At 50.0% G+C, this 16,292-nt stretch overlaps 1 long non-coding RNA gene across 1 annotated transcript in view; it reads left to right on the top strand.

Moving 5' to 3' along the window:
- Positions 1-16,292, top strand: part of LOC142603451 (uncharacterized) — a 73,968-nt gene that overhangs the window by 15,758 nt on the left and 41,918 nt on the right. The window contains exons 2-4 of the long non-coding RNA XR_012837381.1: positions 764-865; positions 10,064-10,346; positions 14,793-14,902. This is a non-coding gene — a long non-coding RNA (uncharacterized LOC142603451). The remainder of the gene's footprint in view (positions 1-763; positions 866-10,063; positions 10,347-14,792; positions 14,903-16,292) is intronic.

Genomic DNA, 16,292 nt, shown 5'->3' with positions numbered 1-16,292 from the left:
CACCACCTGACTCTCTTAATAGCCGGAGAGAGAGAGAGAGAGCGCGCAGAAGTCTCAAGCCCTAGATGCTGTAGCTATGCCCTGAACGAGTGCATTTCCAACACTGACTTGATAAGAGTTGTGTTCAAGTTGCAGATAATACAAGTGATCACTCGTGTTAATTAATTACCCTACGGTTGACGGTTGAGCACTCCTAAAGGTGCTCAGCACTGCAGGCACCCAGAGCAGAAGGTGGTCCCAGGGACGGCAGAAAAACAGGCTCTGGTAGGAAGTGTGGCCACCTAACTGGGCTTAGCAAACCTGGGCAGGGTGTCGTGGGTTCCCCTTGCTCCCCAGGGGTGTATGGGAACAAGAGGCCGCTTTGAAAGGAAACTGGGAAGAAAAAGGAAAAGAAACTGGAAGGAAAGTCTGTAGGATCTCTTCTTGATTTACAAGAAAATGTTGCTTAGAGCAACTGCAGTACTCTGGGGCTGAGTAAGCCCGTTGTGCAGGAGACGTGAGGGCTGCTTGTCCTGCAGCTCTCTCGGAGGAGCTTCACCATGTCAGCACGTTGTGCGGGAGGCTCTTTCAAAGCTATATTAGAGCTGTGCCATATAACTGCTTGTGAATGTGTATTTTGCAGGTGTAAATTCCCCTAATCAGGTTCTGCACAGACAACACTGGATTTGGAAGTGAGCACACAGGCACTGAACAGAGACCAAAACATGAAGACAACCAGAATAAGAGATCACTTCCACCCTGAATAACTTGCTTTATTTTACAGTGAGAGGAAGCAGCAGAGCTGGGAGCAGCGGGCAGATGTCCTGAGCCAGCCCGAGGAACTCCAGACAGACACACCAATATAACCATCAGCACACTGAAACAGGTAATGGAGATGTCAATTGAAAATGCAGCTGGGTTAAAAAAAGCCAACAGTTGTCAGGTTGCAGAGGGAAGGGGGTGTTCTCATAGCGTGCAGGCAGCAGCCCCCCTCTCTGGCTGAGTTGGCAGCCTTGCTGCCTCAGGATCACCAGGGTGTCTACACAGCCTTTGGAGTTTTTTGAAATGAAACCCCCCCAAATCCAAATAATTCAAGCAGTGGAGTTGATTTGCTCTGTAAATCCTCCTGCAAGTGCATTCAGGTAGGCTTTCTGTCAGGGGTTTCTCCAGTAGTTTACCCTCACGCCCCGTGTGCTGCAATTGATCCTGGAGAACAAGAGAGCTCCGCATGACGAATAACCAACCTTTCAGCCGCTCCTTAACGAAGTGTTTAGCCAGCAAGCCATACCACGGTGATGGGGTCTGTTACGATTCAGCTTGGAGGAGTCGCTTGAGGAGGTACAACCTTGTTAGCTTCTTGGAAGGCTACTAAGGACCACATCTTGGCTGTCAGAGCGGTGGGGAGTACAAGGAGCCACAAGCAGTGTAAATGAGGGGTAGGGGCAAATATGTACTCCGCTGGGGTTCCCAAGTAAATCTATTGTAGATATCCTCTACTTGGATATACCTTCCATGTCATAGCAAGCTTGAGGGGCCCTAAGTGTCTTCAGGAAGTGTGGGAGGCGTATGGCCCCTTTCTGAATCCAGGCCTTCCAGATTTGCCATTCCAGTCCCTGGCTGGGCTTGAGAAGTTTCCTCAGGCATTTCCAGGACCATCTGTAGCAACCAGGAGGCCCTGGCTGCAGCCTGCCCATGGGAACAGCAAACTGTCAATGAGGTGTATCCCTCTGGATGTGCTGTGAGAGACCCTCGCGTCGGCCCAGATCAGCGCTGCGGAAAGCAGTCACGCTGATTTGGTGACTCCAGGGACTTCTGAACACTGGAGGTCCCCTTTCAGCTGCAAGGCAGGCCCTAGCCCATGCTCCCATACTGTAAAGCAGCACTGGGGGCTTTAGAAAGCGTTTTGCTGTTTGGATTTTGCCCGTTTATTTGGTTGGGTTGCACTCATCCTGTCTAAAACAATGATTTGGGCTGGAGGATCAAAGCAGAGGAAACCAGGGAGGGAGGAGGGCTGTGGTACTGTGCCAAGCTTGTGTCTGTAGGACCCTTTTAAGTGTTGTTTATTGATTTACTTTGAAACTACATCCTTGGCCTCAAATGGGTGCAATCAAAGGTGACACAACTCCAGAGCAGAAGAGTTTATAACATATTTTCTAAGAATTGCTTGTCATATCTGAAGGGAAAATGGAAGGGTAACATAAACATACCCAAAGCTTGGGGATAATGGCTATTACTGTGCAGAGACAGCGGTCTCAGAGTCCAGAGTGATCTGATGAAGTCTTGCAGTGGAAATTTGCACAAGGCTGTGCTTCGCAAACTCAATTCTCTTTGTAAATGAAGCTGTGTAAAAATATCTCCGAATTGCTGGAGCGGGTAAGCAGGCAAATTGGAGAGACCAGGCCACCTTGTCCTGACTTAACTCTGCATTTCGTGGAGCCTGGCTTTCAGATAACCTCTGCTACTCACCCCCTGGAGCCACCTCACTTAATTTTGCTTATGGGATTTGTACCAGAAAGAGATGTTAACGCTTCTTAGCCCATCATGCCACCACCAGGTACCTGTCAGTCAGCGAGAGACGTTCTTTGAGAAGTTTAACTTTTACTGGCTTGCAAGGCTGGGAGGGAGACATTCACATTTTGGCGTGGTCCATTTATGAATCAGGGCCATATAATTTTGTGCTTCCATCAGGGTTTGTGTACCTTAAACCTAAAAGCAATTTGTCATACGCACGCAGACAGAAACAGAATCATGTCTAGACCACTTAAGGGTTAAGTGTCTCACCTGCTCTTCTCCATTGACTTGGCCAGGCATTTCCAGCTTGTAAGACATCTGACTTGTTATTATCCTCAGATTAGGCCGCAGAAAAGTTGCTTAAACCTGGTTTAAGTGCCAGAATAGGCCCTCTTAATACAGCCCTTTTGTTCTTGTGACCGTTGTCTCACTTGTCCGTTCCCAGCCCCCCCCTTCCCCTCACTCTGCCTGGGGTTTGCTGGACTTGCGAAGAGTCTCTCCGCGGCCAGAAATGGATCCTCTTTTTTTCAGAATCTCTTTGCTGCCTTGAGCTCTCAGAGTGACTGCCTAACACCTGCAAAAACCCCACATCCCTCTGTAAATTGCACGAATCCCTTCCTGACAAATGGGAGACTGTTGCCAGTGACAAGTTAACCTGGACATTCTCTGCGTGCTGCCTTGTGCATTCCAGCCAGCGCTCTCAGGTAAATGGGCGATTTCAAAACGCAGTGTCTGGCCAGCTGGCCATGTAATCGAGGGTCAGTTGTGACTTTCAGGATCCCACTGCTCCTACCCCTGCACATCACAAACATGAGCTCTGTCTCTTCCAGCACCTGGGTAGCAGCCGAATAATGCTGGATAGGCTCAGCTTCCCGACACAACCCCCGGCCAGCTGCAGCTGTGTGGTTGCCTTTTCTGGTCTATGGCTACCAACAAGGTATTTTGGCCTCTCTTTAGGTTTGGTGGTGACCTTGTAGCTCGCTCTGGGGGGAATTCACTGTCCTTTCTTGCTGTACAGCTGCCAACAGCTCAAATGAGAACACAGCCCCTAACCACTGGAAGGTTACTCCTCTCCACGGGGAAGCCCTACCCTCTGTCTGGATGAGATCTCTGCAGCTGCAAGAGCCACATCTGGGCTTGCGCTCGCAGGTAGTGCCAGGGAGACTGAGGCAGAAATTCACCCTGGGAGAACCAGGTCCCAGCAGCTTCCCGTGCCCTTTCTAGGTTTCTTATCGGTAGCTGGTATGACGCATTTGCCCCCAAGGAACAAATCAGCTGGTGGAGGTATGTTTATTCCCCTCTGCCCGCAGAGTAGGACAGGGTTGCCCCCACAGTGATGTTGCTAAGGCTGTCCCTGTCCTGCTTGACAATCTTCAGGTACTGCTGACTGCTTCACCTGCTCCATCCTTGGCCGTTTGCCCAGTCTTCCTCTTTTCCTCCTCTGCGTTCCCTCTCTCGGTGACCTTATTTACAAATTTTGCATATATGATCTCCTGCTGATGACTCACAGTGTGATCACTTTCCTCCTAGCCTGTCCTGTGCTGTCCAAATTAATTCTCAGTCTGTCTTTCTGACAGCGCTTCGTGGACACCCGCCTACTGGCTTCAGCTCAACACAATCAAAGCAGAGTTTTAAATCTGCTTGTGCTTGCTCTTCCCTGCTGCCATTCTTGATGTCTCTTTCTTATGCTCCACCCAACCCCTTGGTCTTCTTTGACTTGACCTCTCTCTAAATACCTGTATCTGGGCCCTGCTGAAAACTAGCCGGTTCTTCCTGAAAAATGTCTCTAAAATCCAGCTCCTCCTCCCTGTCCACCCAGCTGAAATCCCTTTGGGATGCCCAGGTTTTCCGAGCCATCAGATTTCTGCCACGCTTATCAGTCCTGTGCAGAGTACCACACACCTTTATCATCGGGATTTTCACTGGGAACCTCTGACAGTGCGATGTTAAAGGGTCCTGCAGAGCGTGTCTCACCGATCCCTTAATCTTCTCCCTCACAGGAGCTGTAAAGTCTGTGTGTCTTCTGCAGACGGCCTATTCTGGCCCTGCTCCATCCAACCAGCTCATAAAAATTTTTTACTGCGAAGATACTGAGTCCTTCTTGCCAGCCATGCCAGTTCCAACATGCAACTGCATGTTTCTCCCAGGTTACTCCCTCTGCAGCAGAGGAGCAACCTGTAAACACTAACAAAGCATTTTCTCTGTCTTCCAGATCCCTCCTAAAAACTACTGTGCAACACTGCCTACCGACAGCAACATCCTTGATGCCTGCAGCCGCTACCCAGCATCTGCCTCCGTGCCATTTAGTGCTCCTTCGCCTGCGTACGGTGTCTTTGTGGCCTCTAAGCGTGTCCTTGGGATGTACGTACGCCTCTGAGCGTGAGCCTCTGCAGCATTCTTGCAGCCTGCTCAGCAAGATGAGACCAATATACAGCCTGTAATGAGGGAGGAAAGCGTAATCGTTTGGAAGCCTAAATTATTAAGTCTGGTCATTTTGGTTTCTGGGAGCAGTAAACACAAGATTGGTTTTAGGGCTTGCAAATCTTCCATGGAAGCTTCCGTTTCCCAGGCACGTTGCGGTTGTGTTGCCTCTTTCAAATGTAGCAACTTTGGCTCTCCTCCCACAGATTATCCGGGCATGTAAATGACCTAAGACAGATACACTGTCATTTTCTCATGCTGTGATTTTACTTACACCCCCCTGTGGTACATGACAATAAAATTACCCCTCTTGTTCCTTTCCCACAGACAATCTCGCAGGCTTGTCAGTCAGCGTCACGTGCACAGTCCTCCATCAATTGCTTTTGGGACCTAGGGGGTGATTTGGGAAGGATCTGTTGTGCTGTAATTCACCTCTGTTTGCCTTTAGGAGAAGGATTCTGGTTTCCATGCTGTTTCCTCTTGCGCCTGCGTGGCTCTTTGATCACAATTTGACTCCTCAGGCCTTCAGAACTACAGCTACCTTGTAAGGTTTGCCCGTAATCCTAGTGACATGTTGTTTCCTGACAAGCTCTGGACTTCACTTGCTCCCAACTCGTGATTAACGGCTATTTCTGATGGACTTGTGATTAACGGCTATTTTCTGATTCTGCTGTTGCCGCAGGCTTCCTGTTTCTTACCTAGGTTTAAATACTCCTCATCTTCTCTGTTGCCTGACCTTCCACATTTTCCCTTTAAAATAAGGAAGATTTCAATCTTGAATCCACTTCTCTCTCTCTCATTTTTGTCCCCGCTGACCCTTCTGCACAACATACAGCCAGACCTGCGCCACTAACTCAGGTGGAGAGCCCGCAAGAGCCTGCTGCGCTCACCAGCACTTGTTAACAAGGTTCCTGTCTTGAAAACACAAGCAACAGAGCTCTGACATGCCAGCAAGGTCCATGTCAAATAAAACCCTTATGCTTTCTCATCTTCCTCCAAGAAACACTTTATACGTAGGCTGAAAGGTACACTCTCGGGGCTGAGTTTGAGCCCATCAAGCCAGGATCAGAATTGCTTCCAGGCAGGAAGCTTTTCAATCAAATGTTTCTCTTCTTCCCGCTTATTATGCAGTGTGTGCTTCTGACACCAGGGGAAACAGGAGCAGGATATCAGAGTTGGCTGATGTTCTTCTTCCCAGGGCAGACCCTGATGGTCGGGATGTCCCCTGCTCCTGAGGAATGCCAGTGGGGTGTGGAACTGCTCCGGGAATCCTCATCTGTAGGAAAACCATGCATGATGTGGTTAGCGAGTGGATGTGGGTAGCAATTAACTGAGCTTTTCAATATGTTTTGTAGACAGGTTAGTTCAGCCTTGAGGAGGGTTTTTTTAGAAAAAATGATAAGCAAGGAGGAGGACAGTGGTTTCCAGCCCTTGGGCAGTAGGTGACTTCTATAGAGACAGACTTTTCAGTGGGCTCAACTCCACTATGCAGGGGCCACATCTGCATCAGGTAACTTTTTAGAGGCCTGAAAGGTCCAAGCATCTAAGCATGCCCTCTGGAGAGAGGGAAGGGAGAGCAGCCGAGGACTGAGGGATGAGGAAGACAGATTGTCCATAGTGTTGTTCCGAGAAGTTCTGTGTACCCTGATCTGCAGAGGATGGTAAGCTTTGTGAAGGACAGGCGTGTCGACATGCTTTTACTTTGAAGTAAACTTACTCAAAATATGGAAGATTTGCTTTCCGAATGCTGTGTGACCACTGCATACCCTACCAAGCTCCTAGCAGGCAGAACAACTATGACGTCTTGGGTCTAACAGAGGTAACGGCTTGTAGCTTAAAAGTAAAAGATGATGCACTCCTCAGGAGTGGAGGGCTTAGCGGAGAAGGTGTCTGACTGTGCGAAAAGCTTCCTCACAACAGGATGCAGCTCTCTCCTTGCACTGCCTGCCCCAGAGAAGTGATCGTTCAGGTTTATTTTCCCACCTGGGTGTACAGAGCTCGGTGTTCCACCTCCTTTGTGCATGTTCTGCTCTCTGGCAGAGAGGGGAAAGCAGTGAGGGAGGAGCGCACCGAGCTTGCCCTAAAAGCAGTAAATAATAAGATTGCTGTCAGCAGCTCTCAGACTGAGAGCAGCAGCCAGTCGTGTCGGTGTGTAAAAGGAGCTATTACCCGTGCCTCGACTTTGGAACCAGAGCATCCAGCTGAGGTCTTTATTCAGGAGAAAAGTCACAGACCTTTGCAGGGAGCTCTTCAACTCTTTTCATCCATCCCAGGTCTGGCAGATGGATCAAAGCCCACTCTGCCGGCAGATATCCCCTGCATGCTGAGGAAATGAAGCGCAAGTTCATCTTGCTTTTACCTTGGTGTTCTGCCTCCCCATTCACGAAGGAAATGACGTCTGTTTTTCTGTAATATTTTTCGTATTTTATAATATCAGTAGTGATCTCCTGGTCGGACGTTTCAGGCAATTTTATGACCAGCTGTGAGAAGGGACCTTGGCTTCACCTTCTATCTTCCAGGCTTGTGTAAGCTGCCAAACTCATTACTGGCACGTGCAGCAGCACTAATGTTACCTGGGGGTTAGCAAGGTAAAGTTTTCCTAGATACTTCTTCTCCTGCCTGATTTCTGAGCAAATAGGGCTCACAAATCCCTATTTGTACAAGCAGAAAATGTCATTATTCTGTCCAGTTATAATCCCAAACTTAAAAATTAATTGAGGCAGATATTAAATTAAGCAGGTATTGCTTGAGTAAATATTTTCCACTTTGGAGCCTAATCTATTCACTTAATAATCTAAAGCGCAATTTTATTAATTTTTTTTTTTAGTTTGCAAAAAAAAATAATGTCTGTTCCATTAGGAGCTGTTGCTGGCTTAAGAGGATTTTACTCCCATTTTATGGTTTGATTCAAAGAAAATTTATCCTTGCGATAGGTTTAATGATTCTTAGCGAATGTTGTCTTCCCAGCTGCAGTTGGACCATAATAAAAAACCCTTTGGCTTTTGTTAGACTTGCACATTCTTGGCTGCCAATAATGATTAATCTTTCCCCCCTACAAGATCATCTTATTACTTGGGTTTAACTTAGGAGCTGCCGTTCCCTCCGGAGCTTGGTAAGGGCTTTCTCCCAGAGCAGCTCTGATGCAGCGCAGGAGTGACCTGCAATGCCTCCCTTTGTAGTCTGTCTTTGCCCCTTAATTGCTGATCTGCGGCTCGCCGCTTTCTAAGCTCCTCTGCACAGGAATGCTATTTTTGGGGATGACGGAGGATTAATTGCAGGAGGAATTCCTGAATACTTCCGTGCGTGGAAGGGCCCTCAGCAGCCCCAGCTGCCCAGCGGGGAGGATTCCCTAGACAGACGGCTCCGTGCGGAGATGCGGAGGGCAGGCTCCCACTCCTCCCTGACCTTGGGCACGCGGCAGAGGGCAGTGACCCCCACCCAAATAACCAGGCAGTGATCTACGCCACTGCCACCTCTCGGCTCTGCTTGGAAGCCCTTTCCCACAGGGCAGCATCCCCACAGCTCTCCGCAGGACAGACCGTATCCCAGCCATCGCGGTGTGCAATCTGTTTGTCTTGTCAAGGCGTTTCTGCGTCGGTCCCCTCTCGGTAGACAGGGAGGGATGGGAATGCACCCCAAAGATGCGGGAGGAAGCTGAGAGTATAGGCCTGGTCTAGGTGGATGCCTGTGAAAGCGTTACAGCAGATAATTTTGGGGCATCGCCAAACATATGGGACTGGAGCTTCATGCTGAGAAGATTTTGTATTTTAATTCGTGGCCATCTTGGCGGTGTTTTAATGGTTCGTAGTAATAAAAACCCTGGGAACAGGAAGGGAAGAGATTCTGAACCTATTTAAGAGAGACCTTTGCCATTAACAAGACAGACATGCTTTCTGATTGGCTTGTCACATCAGGCATAAGTGAATTTGTGGTCAATGAATTTGCTGTACTGTCTCTCTGCCTTTGCCTGTGGGATCTTTCAGGCAAGATGATCACACCAGAGTTGTTGCATAAAGGAATCTCTTCCCCCTGCCTGAGCTCTGAAAGGCAGATGATTCTAGGGCAGGACCGGCAGCTGGCTGTATGAAGAGAAATGATCAGCAGTACCAACAATTAAAACTGAAGTGGAAAATGCATGAGACATTTGGGCTACCATCTGGAGTTCCTTTTAGAAAGCCTTTGCAAACAAACATGAGTGGTCAGGGCTGCTGTTTTACATCCATCAGAGCCTCGCTGCATACGGAAGAAAAGGCTCGTTTTGGACAATGGTTGTCAGCAATAAGAGCTGCAGAACTGGTGCTAACACACCCTCACTCCGAGCACAGACAAAGACAACTACATTCAGCATCGTTTCAGAAACCAAGGTTAAGTGTCGGACTGGTCCAAGCAGGTTTTATGAACAGCCCTAACATAACAAGCCCATGCGGGTGCAAAGGGGGAGCATAAATGTTTTTTGGAAAGGAGAATTGCTTCGCTTTCCAATTTTTAAAGGCTTATGGTAAATCGTAGCCTGAACACTCAAAAAGAGAAGCCCCAGTGGCTTTACTGCCCATCTCGCAGTCAAATAGCGGGTGAGACTGCACTGCTGGGAGAGACACTGCTGGGCACTGGTGCACACTGAGTCACCAGAAGGAACATGAAAGATGCTAGCATGAATTTCAAACTACATCTACCTACCTCCACAGTGGCTTTCTCAAGGCTTAGGGAGCACTGGGGTATCCCTACGGGTTGATGCTCCTCTGAAAGAACTCGAATCCGAAGGTGCTTTGTCACTGGAACTCAGCCACATAGGGGTCAAGCAAAATTATTTGCAAAATTCTGGTGAAATTCTGCTAGGGGAAACCACCCAGCACTCGTGTGGGATTAGAGCTTCAGTCATTTCTGACTTTTTTAAAATAAGATTGCTCAAGTTTTCGCTTTGAAGAGCCATTTTGTTCAGAAATTTAGCTGGCTGACATTTTTTAAACTGCACAAAAGCTTCTGAGAGCAAAACCAAACAAATTTTCTTGTGGGTTGGCCAGTCTGTGAGGTTGACTCTGAAAAATGTTTTTAGATTTGGGGTTTTTTGCTTCAGCAAAGGAACCTGACAATCTTTTCTTATGGGTGGGCCTGAGAACGTTGGGTTCCCCCCTGCCCCGTATTTTTCTTTTAGTTCAGCCTTTGAGAGGTCCTCCAGATTCCTCTGACATTCCTGCTGACTGAGATGTTCAGCTCTCCTGGGAGACCAGACCCCTCCATCCTCTTCCTCGTCAGGAAAGGGACACAACCGGGCCCTGCAAGACCAACTGGCTGGACACCGAAGGCAGGACTGGCTCAGAGAGTGGACTCCTCCTGGTGATAAGGTTGACAGTAGATGTGGATGAGCATCACTTCCCCCCTGCCGATGGAGCAATGCAGTTTCCTTGCCTCTCTGCCTGCTCTTCAACACCAAATGGGTGAGTTTGCCCCCTTTCTTTTTTTTTTAATCGTTGTACCTGTATTCCTTTCCCACTACTGGGTCAGGGTTGCCATGTCATGTGTAGAGAGTATGTTTTCACTGTCCTGGCTGTTCCAGCTGGCTGCCCATCCCCACGTACCCCCCTCTGATGCTATTTCTGGGCTCAGAGCACTTAGCACCTTTCTTGAGCGAAGGCCGTATTTTCTCACATCCTCCTCAGCTGTTCAAGTAACATGACGAACCCTGAGCAGCTCTGTGAGTGTGAAGGGGACTGATAAAGGGTGTGTTTTACTTTTAACCCTTCTATTTCTTCCCCCAAAGCCTTTCATGCCCTGGATTCAGCCCCCAGACTGGCTGGGGCAGTCACGCTGTAGCAGCAGCCCATGGTTGTCCTGGGGGGATGCGGTAGCTGGGGTCATGGGTGTTTCAGCTGAGCTGGCTATGCTGTAGTGATGCATTGCCATATGCACAAGACACTTCAAAGAGATTTCCATGGACAGGAAACAGGGCAAATTAGAGGCACACTGAGGCTTTTATTTTATGCCAGGACTTCAAAATGTTCTTGCTGGTATTTCTGAGGCCCCACTTTTAACGGCTCTTAATACATGTATATAATATAGCAGGAGACAGGCCTCTGCGTCTCCATGGGATGAGAGTCACAAGACACTTCACATGCGTCGGAGAGCCAAGGGGCTCCAGGGGAGGTTCAGGACTGGCTCCTTCAGGTCTGCTTCCTCTAGCAGCCGGGAGTCAGCTCACGCAGCAGCCCCTGGCCAGCCTCGCCACCCCAGGCGCTGCTCTGGAGCCTGAGGTAGGCCATCCCTGGTGCAGCTGACACACTGTGCTGCTGTGTGCCCTAGGGACATGCCACCTCCCTTGGAGTGGGCACAGGGAGGCAGTGCTGAGGTAGCCAGAGGTCCCGGGGGAGTGGGTGGTGCTGGGATTTTGCTGCCTCTTCTTTTCCCTCATACATTTGCACCCTTTCCAGACGTGCGTCAGCTCCACTCCCACAGGAGCACTGGGAAGAGCATGCTCCAGCTGCTGTTCCTCCATGGTTTCTCCCCAGCAGTATAAACAGTTTACAGGGGACTTTGTAAACAGCAGATTTGTTTAGGATATTGTCTGCATTCCCGCCTCAGCGTTTCCTTATTCAGCAGCACAGGGGGAACGCTGACCTGCCGGTTGTAGGTCTGCGGCTTGCATTGTTGGAGGGGAAGATGGTGACGACCGAGAGGAAGGAGTTGTGTACAGTCCTGCATTCCCTGTGAGCCCGGTGGATTTGGGGGATCACGCCAGGGTCACACGCACACACCACGGCTGCATGGAAATGTTGGCATGGGGTGCAGCTGCTGCTGAGCCCTTTGCAGGATGCGGTTGCGTGAGAGAACAGAGTGTATGTGAACAGAAAGCTTGCTTACTCAGTGCCCGCGGCACTGGGAGATAGATGAGAAATCTTCAAAGATAGGAGCTTCGTTTCAGAAGAGCACTGCCTATTTGAAAAGTCTCAGAAAGTCGTTGACTCCCTGGGGAAGCTGATTGTCCACCCAGGGAAAGGAGGCTGTTAAATCAACTCGGTCTTCGTCCCAGGGGAGTAACATCTGAAGATGTCTGTTCTCCCTTCAGAGCTCCTCACGCAGGGATTCAGCCTGTGCTCCTCAGTGGGAGGTCGGCTTCCCTCCGCCACCCCTTGACCTTTGTAAAGGAGCAGAGAAGGGAGAGGGCGATTCCTACCTGAGCTTCTGCATCTGCCACAGAAGCTTTGTCAAACTTGAGCTGTCCTTAACTCCCAGATAACCATTAAACCTCAGATGCGTGCAGTAAAGACGTGAACAGTCACAGCAGTGGGTGAAGTGAGCTGGAAACAGAGGTTGACATGCCAAAAAGAGGGTCTAGGGGTGGGAGGAGCAGCAAAAATAAATGTTTAGAAGCAGTCGGGAGCCTCTGGGTGCGTGGGGGACGTTCCTCAAGCTCCCAGATGTCTAGTGCAGCTGCGGGTGAGTTCAGCCTTCCTTCTGCTAGTGAAACATTGCTTCTGCAGCGGAGCTGTGAGGCAAGTACTCAAACACACAGCTCGACAAAGCCAAACATGGGGAGAAGCAATCTCATCCCATTTTCCACAGCGTTGGCTTCCCAAGTACGTGGCTGCTGGTTGCAATTCAGAGACAGTCTCCACCTCCTCCCTTAGCGAGACCGTGTGAGGGGCTGGTGACCCGCTCTGGCCATGTCCACACCTTCACCGTTATTAGGAAGAAAAGGCCAGCAAATCCTTCCTGCTTCCCTTGGAGGCATGGATGTATGGCACGGACCCAACCTGGCCCGGGAACGATCGGGAGGGCTGAATTTTGAATGTCTTTGGATTTTTTTAAATCCCACATAAAACCCCTGCTTTTCTTTGAGGAATGTGGATAGTTGAGCATTGTCCAGCAGAATCCTGTTGACCTTCTGGTGAGCTTTAACTGTAAATATTTGAACAAAAAATTATATCGTGTTAACCTTAGCAAAATTTAATCCTTCTGTACATAGTGAAATCTGGCTTAAGTCACAAGTGAAAAGAGAGTGGTGGTTTCAGGTGATTCCCCAGTGGATGTTCATCCACATCAGCACAGAAACCAGCGTGTTGCCCATCACAGATGGCAGCTTGTTCATCAAGAAGGATTGAAAGAGCAGCTGGGATTGCTGGGCAGGATGGTTGGCTGAGTTTAATATGGTCCTGAACAGGAAAGCAGGAGGGTTTCAGGTCACAATGAATGACAGACGGAATGTGGAAGGCACAGGGCTGTCAGGAGGGTTGCTAGTTCTCAGATCTTTCTGTTTCATTGCAGAGTCTGGAGTTTGCCTGTAGCTTGGGACCAGTTTTGCTATAAACCGCGAAGCTCAAGCAGATTTTCAGCTCTGCCTTAGGTAAAATCCCCCTCTGCTCAGCTCACTGACCTGCACTGTTCCCTCTTGGGAGGCCAGTGGCTGTTACAGGAAGGGCTCAGTTTGCTCCCTTCTTCTCTTGGACTCTCACCTCTCTTCTCTCGGGGAGAAGAGGAGGCAGGAATGTCTCTGGGAACTTCTGCCTTCCCTCCACCTCCTGTCTGCCTAATTCATTCCTGGAACTCTGCTACAGCCTGGGATAGGGATGCCGAACTCCCAGAGGGCAGAGCTGAGTCCGAGGGAAGGAAGAAGAATACAAATTACTGAGGAAAGGCTGAGCAGATGTGTGGATGGAGAGAGACAGCAGCAATACCAAAGCAGAAGAAGGAAGAACAAAATGGCCATGGTGGCCGTGAGGCAGGTGGGCACGAGGCTCCCGCAGCCCCAGAGGACCACCCTGGACTTGCACACACTGGTGATTCAAATGCTCCCCAGCAGACCCACGTGTGCAACGCGATCCTCATCAAAACAGCTTAATTAAATAAGCAGTCTGAGTGAGGTGGGGTTCCTCGGAGCCGGCAGCATTAGTGGTGCAGGAGGTGAGCCAGGGGAAGGGATGACAGGTCAGGAGCGAGGGGCAGAGCCGGCTGCCGAGGTGGCAGGTCAGGACCAGGGCACTGGCAGAAAGTGTCTGCAGTTCTGCTCCGAAAAGGTATTTCAAGCAGTGATGTTTCTAAATCAGAAGGAGCTGACAGCTGCCCCCTGCAGCCCTCAAGGGCCTTGAAATCCCACCTTCCTTTACGATAAACAGGTGCCTTCCTTGGTTAGATCCTTTGAGTGGAAACATCTGGAAGCTCCCAGCATTCACCCCAAATTCACCCTGCTCAAGACACCCAAGCGGGCAGATCTGTTCCTTTTGTACCCAGTCCCTCTTCCACAGGGAGCGAACGCAGGATGTTGTGGGGCTGTGCTCTCACATTTTAACCTGGGCTGAACTGTGTCTAGGAACCCATCAGGGCTCAGGCCTTACGATAAAGCGCTGCACGCAGGTCTTCAGGCTCCTGGGCATGTCCCCTACCTCCCTGGGCACTGCATGGGCTGGGCTGATCTTTTGGTCGTCTTTTTTTGGAAGGGAGGGCAGCTGAGGTTGCTGTGGCCCGCTGGTAGCTCTGTGATGCTGTATCGCAAACCCACAGCTGAGAGGAGTGAGAGAGGCCACGCCAGAGCACCCCGTACAAACCGTCGTGAAGGGGAAGGACGTACAACCACGTTTCTAGTGTTTATTATCCTTTTTTACATATGGATGCAGAGAGGAGGCAAGTAAAGAGGATGGCAAAGCCTCTGGGCATCCAGGTGCCGGTCTGCATCTCTAGAACGGCAGAGGGGGAGAGCAAAGATTCACGGACTAAGACCAAGTGAGGCTGAAGAGCAGCGCTGAAAAACGCCGCTTTGGGGTCAAAGCAGCACCCCCGGTTGCGCGATACTGCTGCGGAGTGGCAGAGCACAGGCACAGAGAGCGCCTCAGTCCCAACGATGCTTTCTGCCTTGGCTCCGGGAGCTAACTCTGCCGATTCTTGTGCCGCAGGGACATGGTCGAGGGAGCGCGTCTTGTGAGCGGAGCGGCGCCCGTGCAGCTCAGCCCTGCAGATTTCATCTCCAGGCCCTGCGAATTTGGCGTGGCGAGAGATTACAAAGGTAGAGTTGGGAGCGGGTCCGCAAGGTGGCAAATGCTGTCTAATTAATAGGGAAGATGATTGTTAATAAACTGGGCGTGATAATACTTTGCGGGGGTGGGAAGGGCTGATGAATGTAGAGCCACTCGAAGACCTCGAGTACTGTTACGTGCACAGAGCGTTCACAAGCGGGTTCGGTTCTCACTCCCAGCCGGCCCCGCGTGAGGGGCTGGGAGCTCGTCGTGTGTGTGCAGGCAGCTGGCGTCAGGGGCTCCGGCAAGCTGTAACAATTCCCATTTAGGTTTGACCTTTTGCTGGATATTAAAGCCTTGCTGTGGCTCAGTGAGATGAACGCTGCAGCAAACACAATTCCTCAAGATGAAATATCTCTCCAGTGGGTAATTCCAGCCTCATTTGAGGGTTGTTGTATTTTTTTTTTTCTTTCTCGCTGAATCATTTATTCCGGGTGTCAGGAAGGTGCAGAATGACTTTCCCCACTGGCTTTCAGAGCTTCATTGATTCTTCAACTCCCACTCCTGCAAATCTGCTGGAACAGCAGCCCTTTGCTTCTCCAATTTTCCCAGGAGGGGGTTGGGGAAGGGGAGGCTCTCGGGACTGGGGGAGCTCTTCAGTGAACCCATTCACAATCTGGAGGAGATGCCATCATATTTTAAGCTCCATAGTCCAGAGGCAGTGACTTTTGATTTGTAGGTTTTTCACCTCAAATGCCTTATCAGCACTTGGTTGTCTGCATGGGGAAAAGGGAAATAGGACACATCAAAACTGCTGGTCAAAGCAAGTTTTGTGCTGAAGGATGGGGAGCGGGGCACGATCTCAAGTCTTGGGTCACCCTGAACACCATTTGGACACAGGTCACCAAAGGCAGGGCAAGTCCCTGCCCGACTGAACAGTCCTCAGAAAGAAAAGAGACAGGATGCATTACAGCACCTTCCCCAGAACAGGGAAATAATGACAGATCCATGGTAGAAAGGGGAGCAGCGAGCAGGATCATCTGCTGCAGTCGGTGTGTATGTGTGCATATATGTGTGCAGCACCTGTGGGAATTCCTGAGATTGTACAGAGCGCCGGAGACCTTTGGCCCTTCCTGCTTTCTGGTTTGCTGTTGCAACTTAACTCCTTTGCTCACGGTGGGTAAGAATCTGATCTGTTCCCTTCAGCAAAGGAAAGCAATCTGCTCCCAAAATATGCGTAGTGAACAAATTCAATCATCGTGTGTCTGCCAGACAGGAGTGACTGAACCCAGGCCTCTGCCTGTCATCATCAATCTATTTGCAGTCCTGTATCTGAGTTCACACTTCACCTTCTCCAGTGCAGCTCCCTTCTCTGAGCTCCTGGGAGACACGGAAATGTTCTTCTTCCCTTGCTGGTGGCGGGGAGATGGAAGGAGAAGA

This window comes from Balearica regulorum, chromosome 12 (genome assembly GCF_011004875.1).
Source record: "Balearica regulorum gibbericeps isolate bBalReg1 chromosome 12, bBalReg1.pri, whole genome shotgun sequence".
Classification (NCBI taxonomy): Eukaryota; Metazoa; Chordata; class Aves; order Gruiformes; family Gruidae; genus Balearica; species Balearica regulorum.
Note: the sequence above shows the minus strand (reverse complement) of the source record. Positions and strands in the feature narration are given on the sequence as shown.